The sequence below is a fragment of the Rutidosis leptorrhynchoides genome, chromosome 1 (genome assembly GCF_046630445.1).
Source record: "Rutidosis leptorrhynchoides isolate AG116_Rl617_1_P2 chromosome 1, CSIRO_AGI_Rlap_v1, whole genome shotgun sequence".
Taxonomy (NCBI): Eukaryota; Viridiplantae; Streptophyta; class Magnoliopsida; order Asterales; family Asteraceae; genus Rutidosis; species Rutidosis leptorrhynchoides.
This window is the reverse complement of record NC_092333.1, coordinates 267,967,756-267,985,975: the sequence shown is the minus strand read 5'-3', so window position 1 is coordinate 267,985,975 and position 18,220 is coordinate 267,967,756.

Below are 18,220 nucleotides of genomic sequence, written 5' to 3'. Positions count from 1 at the left end.
CATCACGTTTCATGCCCGGCCACCAATACTCTTTTCTTAAATCAAGATACATTTTCGTCGCGCCCGGATGAATGGAATACTTTGACTTATGTGCTTCATTAAGTAGCACTTGTCGATAATCACCCATCTTAGGCACCCACACCCTTCCTTGAAAAGAAAACAAACCACGCGAGCCCATAGTAATGAACTCCGATTGCCCCACTATTCGTTCCGCATGCTTGTTGTGAACGTAAGCCTCTATTTGAATCACACCAAGTCTTTCAAGAAAATCGTTAGTAATAATCATACGTAACGATCCCAATCGTAACGCCGGGTGATGACTCTTTTGACTTAACGCATCCGCGACCACATTCGCCTTGCCCGGATGATAAAGTATCTCACAATCAAAATCTTTTACCACATCCATCCACCTACGTTGACGATAATTCAAATCTCTTTGGTTAAAGAGATGTTTCAAACTCTTATGATCCCAATAAATCGTACTCTTGACACTATACAAGTAATGGCGCCAAATTTTCAATGCATGCACAACCGCCAACTCAAGATCATGAGTCGGATATCTCGTCTCGTGTTCCTTTAATTGTCGAGAGGCGTAAGCGATGACTTTACCTCTTTGCATTAGAACACACCCGAGCCCATTTAGAGAGGCATCACAATACAACGTCATGTCTTCCACACCTTCCAGCAACACTAACACTGGAGCTTGACACAATTTCTCTTTTAGCAATTGGAAAGCAATTTCTTGCTCGTTCTCCCAAATAAACCTCGTGTTCTTCCTCGCCAATTTCGTCAATGAAGAAGCGATCTTAGAAAAGTCTTGGATAAATCGACGATAATAACCGGCCAATCCGAGAAAACTTCGGATTTCCGTAGGCGTAGTTGGTCGTCTCCAACTCTTCACCGTCTCTATCTTCCCCGGATCTACTTGAATACCATTTTCGTTCACAATATGGCCAAGGATTGAACTTCCCTTAGCCAAAATTCACATTTGGAGAATTTAGCATACAACTTCTCCTTTCGCAACGTCTTTAACACACATCGCAAATGAAGTTCTTGTCCTTTCATACTCTTCGAATAGACAAGTATGTCGTCAATGAACACAATTACCGAATTGTCCAACATAGGTTGGCACACTCGGTTCATAAGGTCCATGAATGCCGCCGGTGCATTCGTAAGACCAAAAGGCATAACTACAAACTCAAAATGTCCATAACGCGTTTGAAAAGCCGTTTTCTCAATATCTTCCTCACAGACCCGCATTTGGTGATAGCCGGACCGTAGGTCAATCTTAGAGAAATAAGTAGCACCTTGGAGTTGGTCAAACAAATCGTCAATCCGAGGCAATGGATAACGATTCTTGATCGTCACTTTATTCAACTCCCGGTAATCGATGCACATCCGCATACTACCATCCTTCTTTTTCACAAATAAAATCGGAGCGCCCCATGGCGAAGCACTTGGTCGGATAAAACCCTTTTCAAGTAGCTCTTGGGTTTGATTTAACAATTCTTGCATTTCCGTCGGTGCTAAACGATAAGGAGTTTTAGCAATGGGAGTAGCTCCCGGAACCAACTCAATGCGAAATTCAACTTGTCTTTCCGCCGAAACACCCGGTAACTCATCCGAAAAAACGTCTTCAAACTCATTTACCACCGTAATTTCACGATTGGGTGGTGGCTCATCACGAGTATCAACAACATGGGCAAGAAAAGCCATGCCACCACTAACAAGGAAACGATGTGCCTGTGTAAAAGTGCATATCGGCACAAGTCTTCTATGCTTATCACAGTGAATAATTAACTCTCCCCCACTTGGGGTCTTCACACGAATAAATTTTTCATGGCATGCAATATCGGCCCTATTATGATCAAGCCAATCCATACCAACAACGATATCAAAATCACCCAAAGTCATCGGGATAAGATCTATCTTAAAGTTTTCGGCACAAAAAATGACATCACAATTTTTACACACATCAACCACTAGCACCGTCTTGCCGTCCACTATTTCGACCTCTACTGGACGACTTAACTTAGCTAACGGTCTATTAAGTCTAGGCACAAATTTTGGAGACACAAACGATAAATTTGCACCGCTATCAAATAGGATCCTTGTCGGATTAGAGTTAACCATAAAAGTACCTGAGACAACTTCGTTGGATTGCTTGGCTTCATCAATTGTCATCAAATAGTTGCGACCCCTAGCCGTACCCGCTGCCTTCTCTAGACGCTTAACATTATCGTTTCGCAAATCGGGACACTCCGGCTTCTTATGCCCTTCTTTACCGCAATTAAAACAAGTGAGCTTGTTTCTGGCAGATGATTTCGGACACTCATGAGCCATATGACCTGGTTGCCCACAATTGTAGCATGTATCAGAAAAACCCCCGGAAGTGCCCTTCTTCACGCTATTGACACTCTCGGAACCCTTCTTGTTCTTGTTCTTCTTGTTTGAAAAGATAGAAGGACTAGAGCCTTCAAACTTTCTTTTGGAAAATGAGAAGTCGCTTTTTATTGGAACCTCCGGCTCAAAACCCCGAGCCAACTCAAATAACTCATCGAAAGACTTAGCCGCTCCTCGACTAATCTTACCCTTGAACTCATCATTCATGGTACGGTAGAAATCTTTCATTAGCTTGTGATCGTCACCAACATATTCCGGACAAAAACGAGTCTTTGCCAAGAAGGTAGACTTGAGAGTAACCAAGTCCATTGAACCTTGTTGCAAATTGTGCAACTCGTCCCAGATTCTATCAAGATCGGAAGAAGTTCAGTATTCTTTGAAAAATTCCTTCTTAAACTCTTCCCACGTCAAATTCATACATTGCTCCACACCATATAAGTTGATTTTATCATCCCAGCACAACTTAGCTTCTTCCCGTAACATACTAGAACCATACCTCGCCTTCTTCTCCGGAGGACATTCCGCGGTACTGAAAGCTCCCTCTTTATTGGAAATCCAACATGTGCTTTTCAACGGATCTCGTACCCCATTAAACATCGGGGGTTGAGCATCCTTGAAATTTTTGTAATGGAAGTCCCGCCTTCCATTCCCACCGTTACCATCACCCCCTTCACCATGAGTATGAATGTTTCTAGCATCTAATGCCTCCTCGATCACGACATTCATTCGTTCATTTATCATTTCGGTTACTTGCCCATCAACCGACTCTTGGAAAACCTTTCGAACATCGTCAAGAAAATCCTTTTTTAGCCTTTTAAAGATGGCCTCAACCTTGGCCGTGAGTTCAACGTCCTCACTCGTACTTCCGTCATTGGTGTTGTGTCCATTTCTCATCTTCATTCTATAAAACGAAGTAAATTAAGCAACGAAACGAAAGGACTTAACACATATGTATATACATATACACCACACTACCCCATCTTGCTCAACAATCGTCGTACATCGCTTGTTTGACACGATTTGAACCCGTAACAATGGTAGCTAATCATTGTTACGCTAGCACGTCGCATTAACTTGCTAGTACAATGCCTATCTCGCTTGATGATTGCTAAAACAATACAAAACAATTAGTGCAAGGTTAATTCACATAAACCCTAGCACTAACAATTCCCGTTCTGACCCAAAGTCCTACAAGTCCCGCATAAAGCGCACACACAATAAAGTCTAAGTCTAGACACCTATCTCAAGTCACCTAAATCCCTTAGAGCATGCTCTGATACCACTTGTAACAACCCGACTTTGTTAATCCAAAAACATGCCAAAAAAAAAATTTCTGGACCTGCCCATCTGGACGGCGTCCAGATTTCTGGACGGCGTCCAGCACTTAAGACCGAGACGGCATCCAGCATATCTGGACGGTGTCCAGATTGCCTGGCAGCTGCTGTCCCCGGGTCCAACTCACGTGAGCGGAAATCCCGCTTCCCGACACTTTTAAACGAAAACCTTTTTACAACATATCACAATATAATAAAATAAGAGGTTTCCATCATCCAAACAAGTTTTACAACATCGAGCCCACATCGACCCGTCTTACACGTTTCGATCAAAAATACAAGTTTCGACCAATACAAGTTTAATTTCCAAACGACACTAGAGCATGGTGTTTGGGGTTAAACTACCCAAATCTTGGCCGAACTTTCAAAAGATAACCCAAAAGCATCCCCCATCAAAATAAGCGGGAGACCACTAATCCAACCGAATACCTTTGCCTTTGTCTACGTCGGAGCCTAAAAAGGCAAACAACGAGAGGGTAAGCTAATTCTTAGTGAATGCAATAGTTATACACATACATATATAAAATACCTACTTGCACACTTACACGAATACCGCATACATGCTAGCAACACAAAAGGGCTTAACATCTCAAGTACAAAGCTATTAACCTCCTATCTCACAAGCTAACATAACAAAGGCATATATATGTATATAACTCGAACCATATAATAGCTTACAACTCAACACAATAACCATGGTTAACCAATCGTACAAGGGAATGGCGCTCGTAAAAATGCCATCGGTGTTCATAACATCCGTTAGTGTACTTAACACCTCGTATCACTAAACGCTAGGGTGGTACCTTAACACCTCGGTACTTCACCCCGAGTGGCATCTTAACACCTCGATGCTTCACTCTTTATTTTACGGAGTGGCATCTTAACACCTCGACACTTCACTCCTAAGTGGCATCTTAACACCTCGATGCTTCACCCCGAATGGCATCTTAACACCTCGATGCTTCACCCGTCAATTACTTAGAGTGGCATCTTAACACCTCGATGCTTCACTCTGAGTGGCGTCTTAACACCTCGACACTTCACTCATCACGTGAAACGTGGTGTCTTAGCACCTCGACACTTCACATCTCATGCTACAACAAATAGATACATTATATACCTACGCATATAATTATTCCACTCACCTTAGAGTCTTTTGCGAAAGATAACCGAGCTTGTAACTTCAATGTAATGTACCTATCATATTTAGCACATAATCAATCACAACTCAAGTTGGTCAACCAACTTACTCCCCATTCTAGTGCCATTTTAACCCAAGATGCAATTCCGAACCATTTGCACCCTTAACCCTAATATTTGGGTCAACACCAACAAAACCCTAACACTAGCCAAAAATGGTCTTAAACACTTTATAATCACAAGTTTAGTGTGTTCTCATACACATTTAACAACCTAGGTCGCCCGAGACCCATTTGACCCATTTCGAGGTCAACACCCCCATTTGGGTCACCCATAACCCAAATGACACCCACTAACATTAACTACAAATGTGCTAGTGATTTACTAAACCTTTAAGACCCATTTACACACTTTAACTTTTCAAAACCCTAGGTTAGTCATCTTTTGGGTCTTCATGACCCAAACTTACCTAAAACCCCCAAATCACTAACAAATGGGTTTTAAGTGCAACACTAACCCAAACCCTAACCCTTAACACAATTTAAGTAAAGAAATTAGGTTTTATGACTTACCAACACAATCACCACATAGCTAGCGACTAGATGAACAACTTTAGAACTCGCACTAAGACCCGATTCAACCTCTTTCTTCCTTTAATGGAGCTCTCTCACTCTAGAACTTCCTCTCTCTCTAGAATTTAGTGGAGGGAGATAAAGTAGATGAAAATAGAGTAATAAGGCTCACCAAAACTGATCTAGGGTCTTAAAGTCATCCACAAAGTGAAATTACCAAACTACCCCTTTTTAAATATCAAAATACCAAAGCGGTACGGCGTCCAGATTTCTGGACGGCGTCCAGACCTTCAAAACGGGACGGCGTCCAGCCCTGTTGGACGGAGTCCAACATAACAGGGAAAAACTAGATCTTACAGATACATCCATGGAAAGCTGGACAACGGAGGAAGGCAGAGGTGTTAGAAGATTGGAAAGAACAATTAATATCATTTCCTTCTATGTTTAACGCAAATCCATCCGATGGTCCAGTGGTTATAGAAGCACGAGTTACTAATTGCATAATAGGAAACGTTTATACTGATACAGGAGCTAGAGCAGACATTATGTATGAACATTGCTTCATACAGCTTCCTAAATACGTGCAAGAAACAATGAAGGAAACATATGTGCCGTTAGCAAGTTTTACAAGTGAACCGTATTGGTATAAACGAAGTATTCTTCTTGAAGTAGTTTTGGGCATGCCACTCCTTAAACGCACAACCAACATCGAGTTTCTGGTGATAAAAGCAAATTCACAATACAATATAATTTTGGGAAGAACTGCCTTGATGACGTTTGGGGTTGTGACGTCAACTGTGCACGGCATGATGAAATTTCCAACGCCTGGCGGAATAGCAACGCTATACGCAGAACGGAAGAAGTCAATTGAGTGTTCTCAAGTAACGAAAGCAATAATTAAGCCAATAATACATGATAATGGGTTAATCTCGCCAAATCCACAATTACCAGATCAAAAGATCATAATTGGGCATACGTTATCTATGGCATGTAAAGAAAAATTATACCACATTTTGGCAACGAATTTGAACGTCTTTATGTGGCAACCGTCTGATATGACCGGTGTTATAAGGGAAGTTGCAGAACATAGGTTAAATGTGAATCCTAATATACATCATGTTTGTTAAAAGAAGCGAGGCATGGCGCCAGAAAGAAGAAAATTACTCCGTGATGAGGTACGAAGTTTGGTGGATGCCGGAATCTTGCGAGAGGTCAAATATCAGACGTGGGTGGCAAATCCGGTCATGGTAAGGAAGCCGGATAACTCATGGCGGATGTGTGTAGATTTCACGGATATCAATAAAGCATGCCCAAAGGATAATTATCCCTTACCTGAAATAGATTGGAAGGTTGAATCATTGGCAGGATATCGATTTAAATGTTTTTAGATGCTGCTAAGGGGTATCATCAAATACCTATGGCCTTAAAAGATGAAGACAAAAAAGCTTTTCACACGATGGAAGGCATATTCTGTTACATGAAAATGCCTTTTGGTTTGAAGAATGCAGGAGCAACATATCAAAGACTTATTGATATGGCGTTTAAGGATCAAATTGGGCGAAACTTGGAAGCTTATGTGGATGATATCGTTATAAAAAGTCATACTGAAGAAAAAATGTTGCGGGATATACAAGAGACTTTTGCATCTTTGCGAAAAATCAATATGAAGTTAAATCCTAAGATGTGTACGTTTGGCATAGAAGAAGGAAAATTTTTAGGTCATATTGTTACAGAACGAGGTATCAAAGCTAATCCTAAGAAAATTCAAGCAGTTGAAGACATGAAATCGCTGGTCAGCAAAAAAGACGTTCAAAGGTTAAATGGATGTTTAGCAGCATTTACAAGATTTTTATCCAAAGCAGCTGAAAAGTCGCTTCCATTCATGAAGGTGTTAAAAAGTTGTCTAAATAAAAAAGATTTTGTGTGAACGGTGGAAGCCGAAGGTGCATTCCAAGAGGTCAAGCAATTGTTGAAAATGTTACCTACGTTAACAGCACCAAAAGAAGGGAAAACTTTGATTTTGTATTTAGCTGTCTCAAAAGAAGCAATTAGTTCTGTCTTAATTGCAGAAAGGAATGGCGTACAAATGCCTATATATTTTGTTAACAAAATATTGCAACTCAGTGAAACGAATTATCCACCAATTCATCGCATGGTTTATGCCCTTGTGCATACTGCACGATGTTTACGGAGGTATTTTCAAGGTCATCCTATCTTGGTGTTAACGGATCAACCTGGGAAGCAAATACTCTGGCATCCAGAGTCATCTGGCCGTCTAGCAAAATGGGCCATCGAGTTGGGCGAATAGGAAATCAATTTTGCTCCCAGAAATGCGGTTAAAGGACAAATATTGGCAGATTTTCTTCTGGAAATAAATGAAAAAGTGGAATATGACAATAAAATGGCACCACAACAGCATGTTTGGGAATTGCACACTGATGGGGCCTCCAGTGAAGAAGGGACAGGTGCATGACTAGTTCTAACAAGTCCAGATGGAGAAGAGTATTGTAACATCCCGCGTTTTTCCGTTAAATTTATTTTAACACCGTCTTTTTTTTTTAAATAATATCTTTCGTATTTAAATTCGTCGACTCCGTTGACGAACGTTCATAATATTCTCGTTATTTAATTATAACATCTCTCGTTAACTTGCGTTTTAAAAATATTCGATCGGTTAAATCCCGCACCCGCTTCTAAACTCGAGGGACTAAAATTGACACGGGGCAAACTAGTTGACTAGGTCAACTAGTCCACCCCAATCACCACCATTCAACCACCTCCCTCTCTCTCTCTTTCTCTCTAGCAAGAAAACACACACAAACCCCAACTTCATAAAATCATCATCTAAATTCGATCTAGGAGGCTTACAACAAAACAAATTACATTTTCGTGATCCTCTCTTCATTCTCTACGATTTGATACTAACTTCATCGATTTTGGGTAACATTTCTAAAACTCTAGATTTCTCTAAATTCGTGTTTTTGATTTGAAATGGTGTTAGTTAGTGTCTATGGCTCGTGTCTAGCATGAATATATGATTTACTTGCTCGATTTGTTGTTTTGAGTAACTAGTTTGAACATTTGAAATGGGTTTGCTTAATCTTGCATTTTGGAAGATTAAATGTTGTTTGATTGTTAAAGTTCATGTTTTAATTGTGTTACTAGTATCACTAGCTTCGTTTTGATGCGTAGGTTGATTTTTAAAACTTCATAAACTTGATTAGTGATTTTGGTGATTTTGGATTAGGGTTGATAAGCTTTATATGAACTTTTGGTGCATCAAATGCTATGAATTGTTGTTGATAAGTGTTTAGTTGCAATGTGTGTTTGATTACCTTCGAAACGGCATATCATACATGTAAATTGGTTGCCCGAATCATGAAATGCGTTTTTAGAACTTGAAACTTTGATTATGAACGTTTAATGCGGTTTTGGGTTGTTGTAAGTGTTGAATTGCTTGATGAAATGTGTCTAGGTGTTTTCCTCGTCAAATTACCTTTCCGATGATATAAGATACATGTTCTAATTGTTTACGGATCATAAAATGTGGTTATTTGGTTTTTAGCTCGTGCATACTTGTGAAAAACAGAAACAGACCTGCACAGATGGTGGCACGGCGCGCCCCATCCCCGCGCGGCGCGCAGATGTGCCTGGTCAGATTCTGACCTCCTCGTCCCATTTCACGTGAAATGTTTGATGACCTACGGACCTCCGATTCACATGAAACTTGTTCTAATATACTTGTATATGAATATTTAGCATAGAAAAATAGTTCGGGACCCGACCCGAACGCGTTGACTTTTTCGTTGACTTTGACCAAGTTTGAATTTTAGTCAAACTTAACCAAACTTTTATACAATCATTCTAACATGCTTTTATACTTGTTTCTTGTATGAAACTTGACAACGTGATTCACATGCTATATTTAATCGAGTCGTATTGAGCCATAGGACTAATTGAACACATTTCACCCGACCTTGTGTCGTAACCGGTTAATTGATATAACTTACTTGTTTAGGTCAAGGCTAAGCAACTTTCATGCACACGTTTACTTGTTGAAGTACCTTTATACTCGTGCACTCGAGGTGAGATCATAGTCCCACCTTTTCAACAACTTTTATACTTTTAAATCGTGGGCTGAGAAAACATATACTTTGTTACATCTCGTACTACTTACTTTTATGTTTTGAACACAAGTGTGAAAACAAACATTCCACGTGCGAGTTAGAACAAAAATGCCTCAATTCGATTATCATTAGTTACACTTGCAGGGTGTAAGCGAGAACTTATATTGTGTGGCCATACGGGTTTAACAAACCCTCATTCGGACGGTTCGCTACCGTTATGCGGATGAAATATATTTTTGTGTTTTAGTGCGGGTCCTAGCACTGTGTGATGGGGTAACGTTGGTTAAGTTTTGATAATTGAGTGCTCGCGTATAACAACACTTTTGGAATGCAAATGATTTGGATAATCTACGTTATGGAAATACAAAATCTTGTGGTTCAAAAACAACGTTTAATACTTACTAAACCTATGATTTCACCAACGTTTTCGTTGACAGATTTCTCTATGTTTTTCTCAGGTCTTGCACGATATGTGATACATGCTTCCGCTCACTATTTGATACTTGCATCCGATGTCGAGTATACATGCATTTCATGGAGCGTCTTTTGACTTTACTTTAAACCGTGTCGCCTAGATTTCAATCGTATCTATAACGTTGTAACTTAACTTTTGGTTGAACAATTCTTGTAAACTTTGAAACAATCTTTATTTTGAAATGAAGGCGACATATTTTGGTCAAACGTTATCTTAAAGACTTATAATCAGGTAATGGGACCCACGTAGCCGACGCCGTCACTTGACGATTTGTCGGGGTCGCTACAGGTGGTATCAGAGCCTTGGTTGTAGGGATTTAGAGTTCATTTGTGTCCACCCCGAGTCATAGGGTACATAGGTGAATCTAGACTACAACCGGCATATAGACAGAAGTAGGAATTACTTGACTATTTGTGCATTTATACTCGAACTCTTCTATCATATCTAACTCGTATTCGATCTTGATCTTACGTTGATAAATTTTGTTGACACGCCACCTTGACTTTATGAAGTAATGTTAAATGCACATGAGAATCAGGGTAATATAATTTCCGGGATTATATTACGGTGATTCATATGGACATTCCGACATTATGACATAAAGAATTTAAGGCGAGTGAAGGAAAATTTTCTCTACATCATCATTCCATATCATGATTAGTATTATTGAGAATACTAATCAACGATATTCTTGTGTCTTGAAGGAACAATGCCTCCCCGTCGCGGGCCACGTAATGAAACTTCCGAACAAGCTTTTCAACGCATGATAGCCACCGCCATAGGTGCGGCTATGGCTAGTATCTCCTCCGACATCAATAACAACCACAACCACAACAACCATGGAGCCGGTAATTCAAACGAGAGTTGCTCCTACAAAACTTTCATGGGGTGCAAACCTCACACCTTCGATGGGACCGGAGGACCGGTTGTGCTCACCCGATGGTTTGAGCAAACAGAAGCCGTTTTTAGCATAAGCGGTTGTCGGGACCAAGACAAAGTCAAATATTCCACCCACACTTTTGCCGGTATCGCCCTCACATAGTGGAATACGTATGTGCTGTCGGTGGGTATCGATGAAGCCCACACACTCTCATGGGCCGACTTAAAGAAAAAGATGATCACCGAATACTTCCCGCGCGAAGAGACCCGTAAGCTCGAACACGAACTAAGAACTTTAAAAGCGGTCGGGAATGACCTAAAGGCATATAATCAACGATTTTCTGAGCTATCCTTGATGTGCCCAAACCTCGTGACCCCCGAACCTCTAAGGGTTGAACTTTACATGGATGGTCTTCCCAAGAGCATCAAACAAGGAGTAATGTCATCCAGACCCAGTAATCACCAAGAGGCCCTGAATATGGCCCGTCAATTGATCGAAACGGTAGACGAGATTGAAGTGCCGGCACCTAAAGCCGAGGATGAGTCGGGTGACCACAAAAGAAAATGGGAAGCCCCCCAATCGAGTAACTACAACAACAACCTTTCCAAGGAACCTCTCACCCCCGTCGACAAGAAAAGTTATGCCGGGACACGACCTTTTTGCAACAAATGCCACAAGCATCATTTTGGTGAATGTGGCAAGCTAATTTGCCATCGGTGCCAAGGTAGTGGTCATATTGCCAAGTATTGTGGAAGTACCGCCCCCGTCACTCAAAAGGGGCCCGACGCACCAAAGCCGAGTATTTGCTACAAATGCGGCCAATCGGGTCATTTTAGGAATGAATGCCCAAAGAATAAAGCAAAAACCAACGCGCGCCGTTGAACTTACGACATCGACACCTAGGATGCCCGAGACGATGATGGACTAGTCACGGGTATGTTTCCTCACAACAAACCGTATGTTTCATACTTATTCGATTCGAGTACCGTTAGACGTTTTATAACCAAGGATTTGACTCGTGCTCTTTATATTCCACCTCTTTCCCCCAGATACTACTTAGACGATTTAAGTGACCGACGGAAAATATTGTGTGCCTATAAATTTTATTGGAGGATATACGTTAAGACTTTTGACTTGACACCTATAGAACTAGGGAGCTCGGAACCTATTAGTAAAAAAAAAAAAAAAAAAAAAAAAAAAAATGTTTCCCCATCATCTTGTATAGATTATTGTGAACTGAGTAATTTTCGGTTGGAAACCGATACCCTCTCCCTAGCATCCATGACCTTATGATTATTTGCACGAATCCCGTATGTTCCAAATCGACCTCCGTTCCGGTTATCATCAATTGGGGGTTAAGTGAGACGATGTCTCCTAAGCCACTTTCCGAACTCGCAACGTTAGTTGTAAATCTCTCTTAGTACCGCTTGATTTATTTAGGGCTCGCCCGTATCCATAAACCTCTTGAACCGCGTATGCAAATTCATATAGACTAATCTGTTATCGTATTTATAGATGACATCTTAACTTATTTAAGTAAAGAAGGAAAACGAACAACATCACCATCTTACGCTCGAACTTTTGAGAAAAGAGCAACTTTATACCAAATTCTCCGAGTGAGAATTTCTGTTGAACGAAGTCCAATTTTCTAGACCATGAAGTTAATGGTCAAGGCATTACAATCAATCTCGAAATCAAGCCACATGTAATCAGGAAACTCTCCCAACTCAGACTTGTATTCGTAAAAATCTTAGATCTCACCGGTTGTTACCGAAGATTCATTTCTGACTTTTCTCGTATTACACGACTTTAATCTCTCCGCGATCGAACCTTGAGCGTGATTCTTCACACCAACATTTCTAGCTAAATTCGTACAACACCAGATGGGACTCAAATATGGAAATATTTCTACTTGGACGCCGAAAGGCATACTCCCTCGACTCGAAATCAACGGGACGGAAATTCGTTATTTTACACGAAGAATTCGAATACTAAATTGTGGATCCGATCAATATTCTTGTCATCACGTACCACACTACATACCTCTGTTATTTCACCGTTACCGTCTGATATTACTGGAAATTAAGATAACACACAATCCAACGATACTTCACTCTTCTTTGACTTAACGCCCTTGTGTTTCTGATAATCGGTCAACTATTATTCAACCCCGAACTATACAACTACGTGTACTACCTCGTTTCTCTTTCAGACTTCAACTTTTGACAACTAGAGGCACGTTATAGCAACCTCGAGATGTAAACTCATCCTATTCTAAGTCCTCATTTCACTACTATCTTTACCGTTCGCATTTCCGTTTAAAGAAACTCCTTGTAACATTTCTCCATGGATAGAGAAACTCCTCATATTACATAAGTATTCGCCACAAGGGTGAATAGTCCTAACGAACATTTTTCGAACCCTAACTAACTTGTTCAAACGTATCTTAAGAGATTCTATTCCAACACGGTGTATCTTTGTCAATTATTTTGTATCGAAATACTCGTTTCACTTCTAGTTTTACAAGAAACCTTGGGAACCCGCTTAGACATGAGTACCGCGTACCACCCACAAACTGACGAACCGAGCAAACGAACGATTTACGTCTTGGAAAGACATCTCACAAACTCGTATTGTCACCTTTAGTAGATCACTCTTACAACAGTAGTTACCACTCGTGTGTTCACGCGCACTTTTCGAAACCTTATATGACCGCTAATGTCATACCCCTGTTCATTTAACCAAAGCATCAACCACCGAAATCTGAACTCCATCAAGAAACAACAATTGAGATCGTTCAAGTCCGAGAAGGGCTCGAGACAACCCATTGTCGCCAGAAGAGTTATACCAAACTTAGAGGAGAACCTCACAAATCCCAGTGTGTAACCGCGTAATATTGAGAACCCGCACCTTGGAAGGGTGTAATCCGTTTCGGGAATCAGGGAAAGTTAAACCCGCGACATGTTAACCCTTTTGAAACCTTGGGGCGTATTGGAACCGCTCCCTACCGTTTAGAACTTCCGACTCAATTAAGTTTCCGTTTACCCTACATTTCGTGTAACAAACTTAGAAACGTGTCCTGCGGAACAGGAACGTGCAATCCTGCTGGATACATCAACTATCGATGACAAACTTCTCTTCATAGGAAAACCAGTTGAAACCGGGGATCGTAAAAACCGAACCTTAATGCAACGTAAAACCCTGACTATCCAAATTCATGAGAACACTCAAGGACGTACCTACACTTATTCATATTATGAACAACGTAAAGTCTCGAGTAAGAGATATCGACTACTACTTCCAACTAAATTTCGGGACGAAATTTCTTTTGAGGTGTGGATAATGTAACATCCCGCGTTTTTCCGTTAAATTTATTTTAACACCGTCTTTTTTTTTAAATAATATCTTTCGTATTTAAATTCGTCGACTCCGTTGACGAACGTTCATAATATTCTCGTTATTTAATTATAACATCTCTCGTTAACTTGCGTTTTAAAAATATTCGATCGGTTAAATCCCGCACCCGCTTCTAAACTCGAGGGACTAAAATTGACACGGGGCAAACTAGTTGACTAGGTCAACTAGTCCACCCCAATCACCACCATTCAACCACCTCCCTCTCTCTCTCTTTCTCTCTAGCAAGAACACACACACAAACCCCAACTTCATAAAATCATCATCTAAATTCGATCTAGGAGGCTTACAACAAAACAAATTACATTTTCGTGATCCTCTCTTCATTCTCTACGATTTGATACTAACTTCATCGATTTTGGGTAACATTTCTAAAACTCTAGATTTCTCTAAATTCGTGTTTTTGATTTGAAATGGTGTTAGTTAGTGTCTATGGCTCGTGTCTAGCATGAATATATGATTTACTTGCTCGATTTGTTATTTTGAGTAACTAGTTTGAACATTTGAAATGGGTTTGCTTAATCTTGCATTTTGGAAGATTAAATGTTGTTTGATTGTTAAAGTTCATGTTTTAATTGTGTTACTAGTATCACTAGCTTCGTTTTGATGCGTAGGTTGATTTGTAAAACTTCATAAACTTGATTAGTGATTTTGGTGATTTTGGATTAGGGTTGATAAGCTTTATATGAACTTTTGGTGCATCAAATGCTATGAATTGTTGTTGATAAGTGTTTAGTTGCAATGTGTGTTTGATTACCTTCGAAACGGCATATCATACATGTAAATTGGTTGCCCGAATCATGAAATGCGTTTTTAGAACTTGAAACTTTGATTATGAACGTTTAATGCGGTTTTGGGTTGTTGTAAGTGTTGAATTGCTTGATGAAATGTGTCTAGGTGTTTTCCTCGTCAAATTACCTTTCCGATGATATAAGATACATGTTCTAATTGTTTACGGATCATAAAATGTAGTTATTTGGTTTTTAGCTCGTGCATACTTGTGAAAAACAGAAACAGACCTGCACAGATGGTGGCGCGGCGCGCCCCATCCCCGCGCGGCGCGCAGATGTGCCTGGTCAGATTCTGACCTCCTCGTCCCATTTCACGTGAAATGTTTGATGACCTACGGACCTCCGATTCACATGAAACTTGTTCTAATATACTTGTATATGAATATTTAGCATAGAAAAATAGTTCGGGACCCGACCCGAACGCGTTGACTTTTTCGTTGACTTTGACCAAGTTTGACTTTTAGTCAAACTTAACCAAACTTTTATACAATCATTCTAACATGCTTTTATACTTGTTTCTTGTATGAAACTTGACAACGTGATTCACATGCTATATTTAATCGAGTCGTATTGAGCCATAGGACTAATTGAACACATTTCACTCGACCTTGTGTCGTAACCGGTTAATTGATATAACTTACTTGTTTAGGTCAAGGCTAAGCAACTTTCATGCACACGTTTACTTGTTGAAGTACCTTTATACTCGTGCACTCGAGGTGAGATCATAGTCCCACCTTTTCAACAACTTTTATACTTTTAAATCGTGGGCTGAGAAAACATATACTTTGTTACATCTCGTACTACTTACTTTTATGTTTTGAACAAAAGTGTGAAAACAAACATTCCACGTGCGAGTTAGAACAAAAATGCCTCAATTCGATTATCATTAGTTACACTTGCAGGGTGTAAGCGAGAACTTATATTGTGTGGCCATACGGGTTTAACAAACCCTCATTCGGACGGTTCGCTACCGTTATGCGGATGAAATATATTTTTGTGTTTTAGTGCGGGTTCTAGCACTGTGTGATGGGGTAACGTTGGTTAAGTTTTGATAATTGAGTGCTCGCGTATAACAACACTTTTGGAATGCAAATGATTTGGATAATCTACGTTATGGAAATACAAAATCTTGTGGTTCAAAAACAACGTTTAATACTTACTAAACCTATGATTTCACCAACGTTTTCGTTGACAGATTTCTCTATGTTTTTCTCAGGTCTTGCACGATATGTGATACATGCTTCCGCTCACTATTTGATACTTGCATCCGATGTCGAGTATACATGCATTTCATGGAGCGTCTTTTGACTTTACTTTAAACCGTGTCGCCTAGATTTCAATCGTATCTATAACGTTGTAACTTAACTTTTGGTTGAACAATTCTTGTAAACTTTGAAACAATCTTTATTTTGAAATGAAGGCGACATATTTTGGTCAAACGTTATCTTAAAGACTTATAATCAGGTAATGGGACCCACGTAGCCGACGCCGTCACTTGACGATTTGTCGGGGTCGCTACAAGTATACTTATGCATTGAAATTTTGTTTTTATGCGTCCAACAATGAAGCAGAGTACGAGGCATTACTTTTCGGCTTGCGCATAGTAGTAGAAATGGGCATAACAAACCTAAGGGCATATGTTGATTCTCAAATTGTAGCCCAGCAAGTTAATGGAACATTTGATGCAAGAGGTACATCAATGAGGCAATATGTAAAGTTGGTAGAAGCAATTTCCAAGAAATTCGATAACCTAGAGGTCGTACAAATCCCTTGAAATAAGAACAAGAAGTCTGACGTCTTAAGCAAGTTAGCTACTTTAACCTTTGATCATTTGCACAAGCGAGTGTTAGTTGAGGAACTTAAGAAAAAATCAATACATGAAAAACCAATTATGGCGATAGTTGAAAGTGCCAAGGAAACTTGGATGACTCCATATTTGAGGCATTTACATGACGGAGGGTTACCCATTGATAAAGCGGAAGCCAGAAGGATAAGAGTAACAGCGCCAATGTATGAAGTAGTTAATGGTACTCTTTATCGAAAGTCTTACAATGGTCTATTGTTAAGGTGTTTAACCAATGATGAAGCATTGAAAGTAGTCAAGGAAATGCATGAAGGAGTTTGTCCTCAACACTCCGGCTTCCATACTGTGGCATCACGGATTATGCGACAAGTATATTTTTGGCCTTCCCTTTATCGAGATGTTGCAGAGATCATAAAAACATGTGAGAATTGTCAGAGGCATGTTACAGTTCAGCTTCTCCCAAAGTATGAATTGATACCAGTGTCATCCGCTTGGCCGTTCTGCAAATGGGCGATCGATATTGTGGGACCATTCAATAGAAGCACTGGCAATGCTAAGTTCTTGGCGGTAGCAATTGATTTTTTCACAAAGTGGGTTGAAGCAAAGGCTTTAGCAAAGATTACAGGAGAAAATGTCAAGAAGTTTGTTTGGCATGATATAGTGTGCCGTTATGGGGTTCCAAATGAAATAGTCAGTGACAATGGCAAGCAATTTGCAGAGAATCCATTTCGAAGTTGGTGTGAAGAGCTAGGGATAAAGCAAAACTTTACATCTGTTGCTCATCCTCAAGCGAATGGGCAAGTAGAGGTTACTAACAAAGAAATTGTTGCTGGCATTAAGGCACATCTGGGTTAAGTCAAACCGGTTGGGTAGACGAACTTCCAAATGTGCTGTGGGCACACCGAACAAATCCAAAGTGGAGCACGGGAGAAATACCTTTCAGTCTTGTATATGGTACAGAAGCAGTGATACCAGCCGAAATATGTGTTCCAACACAACGCATTATGGCATTTGATATTGAAGCCAATTCTGAAGCATTGAGGGAAAATCTTAACTTGTTGGAGGAAAGAAGATTGATGGCCGCCATCCGGCAAGCAGATCACAAGCATAAGATGGCAAAGTATTACAACAAAAAAGTGAAGCATACACAATTTGAAGTTGGTGATTTGGTGTGACGAGATAATGAGGTAAGCAGGCAAATTAAATTTGGAAAATTGGCACCAAAATGGGAGGGACCTTATAAAGTCACAAAAGCAAATCAGAATGGGTCATACATGCCT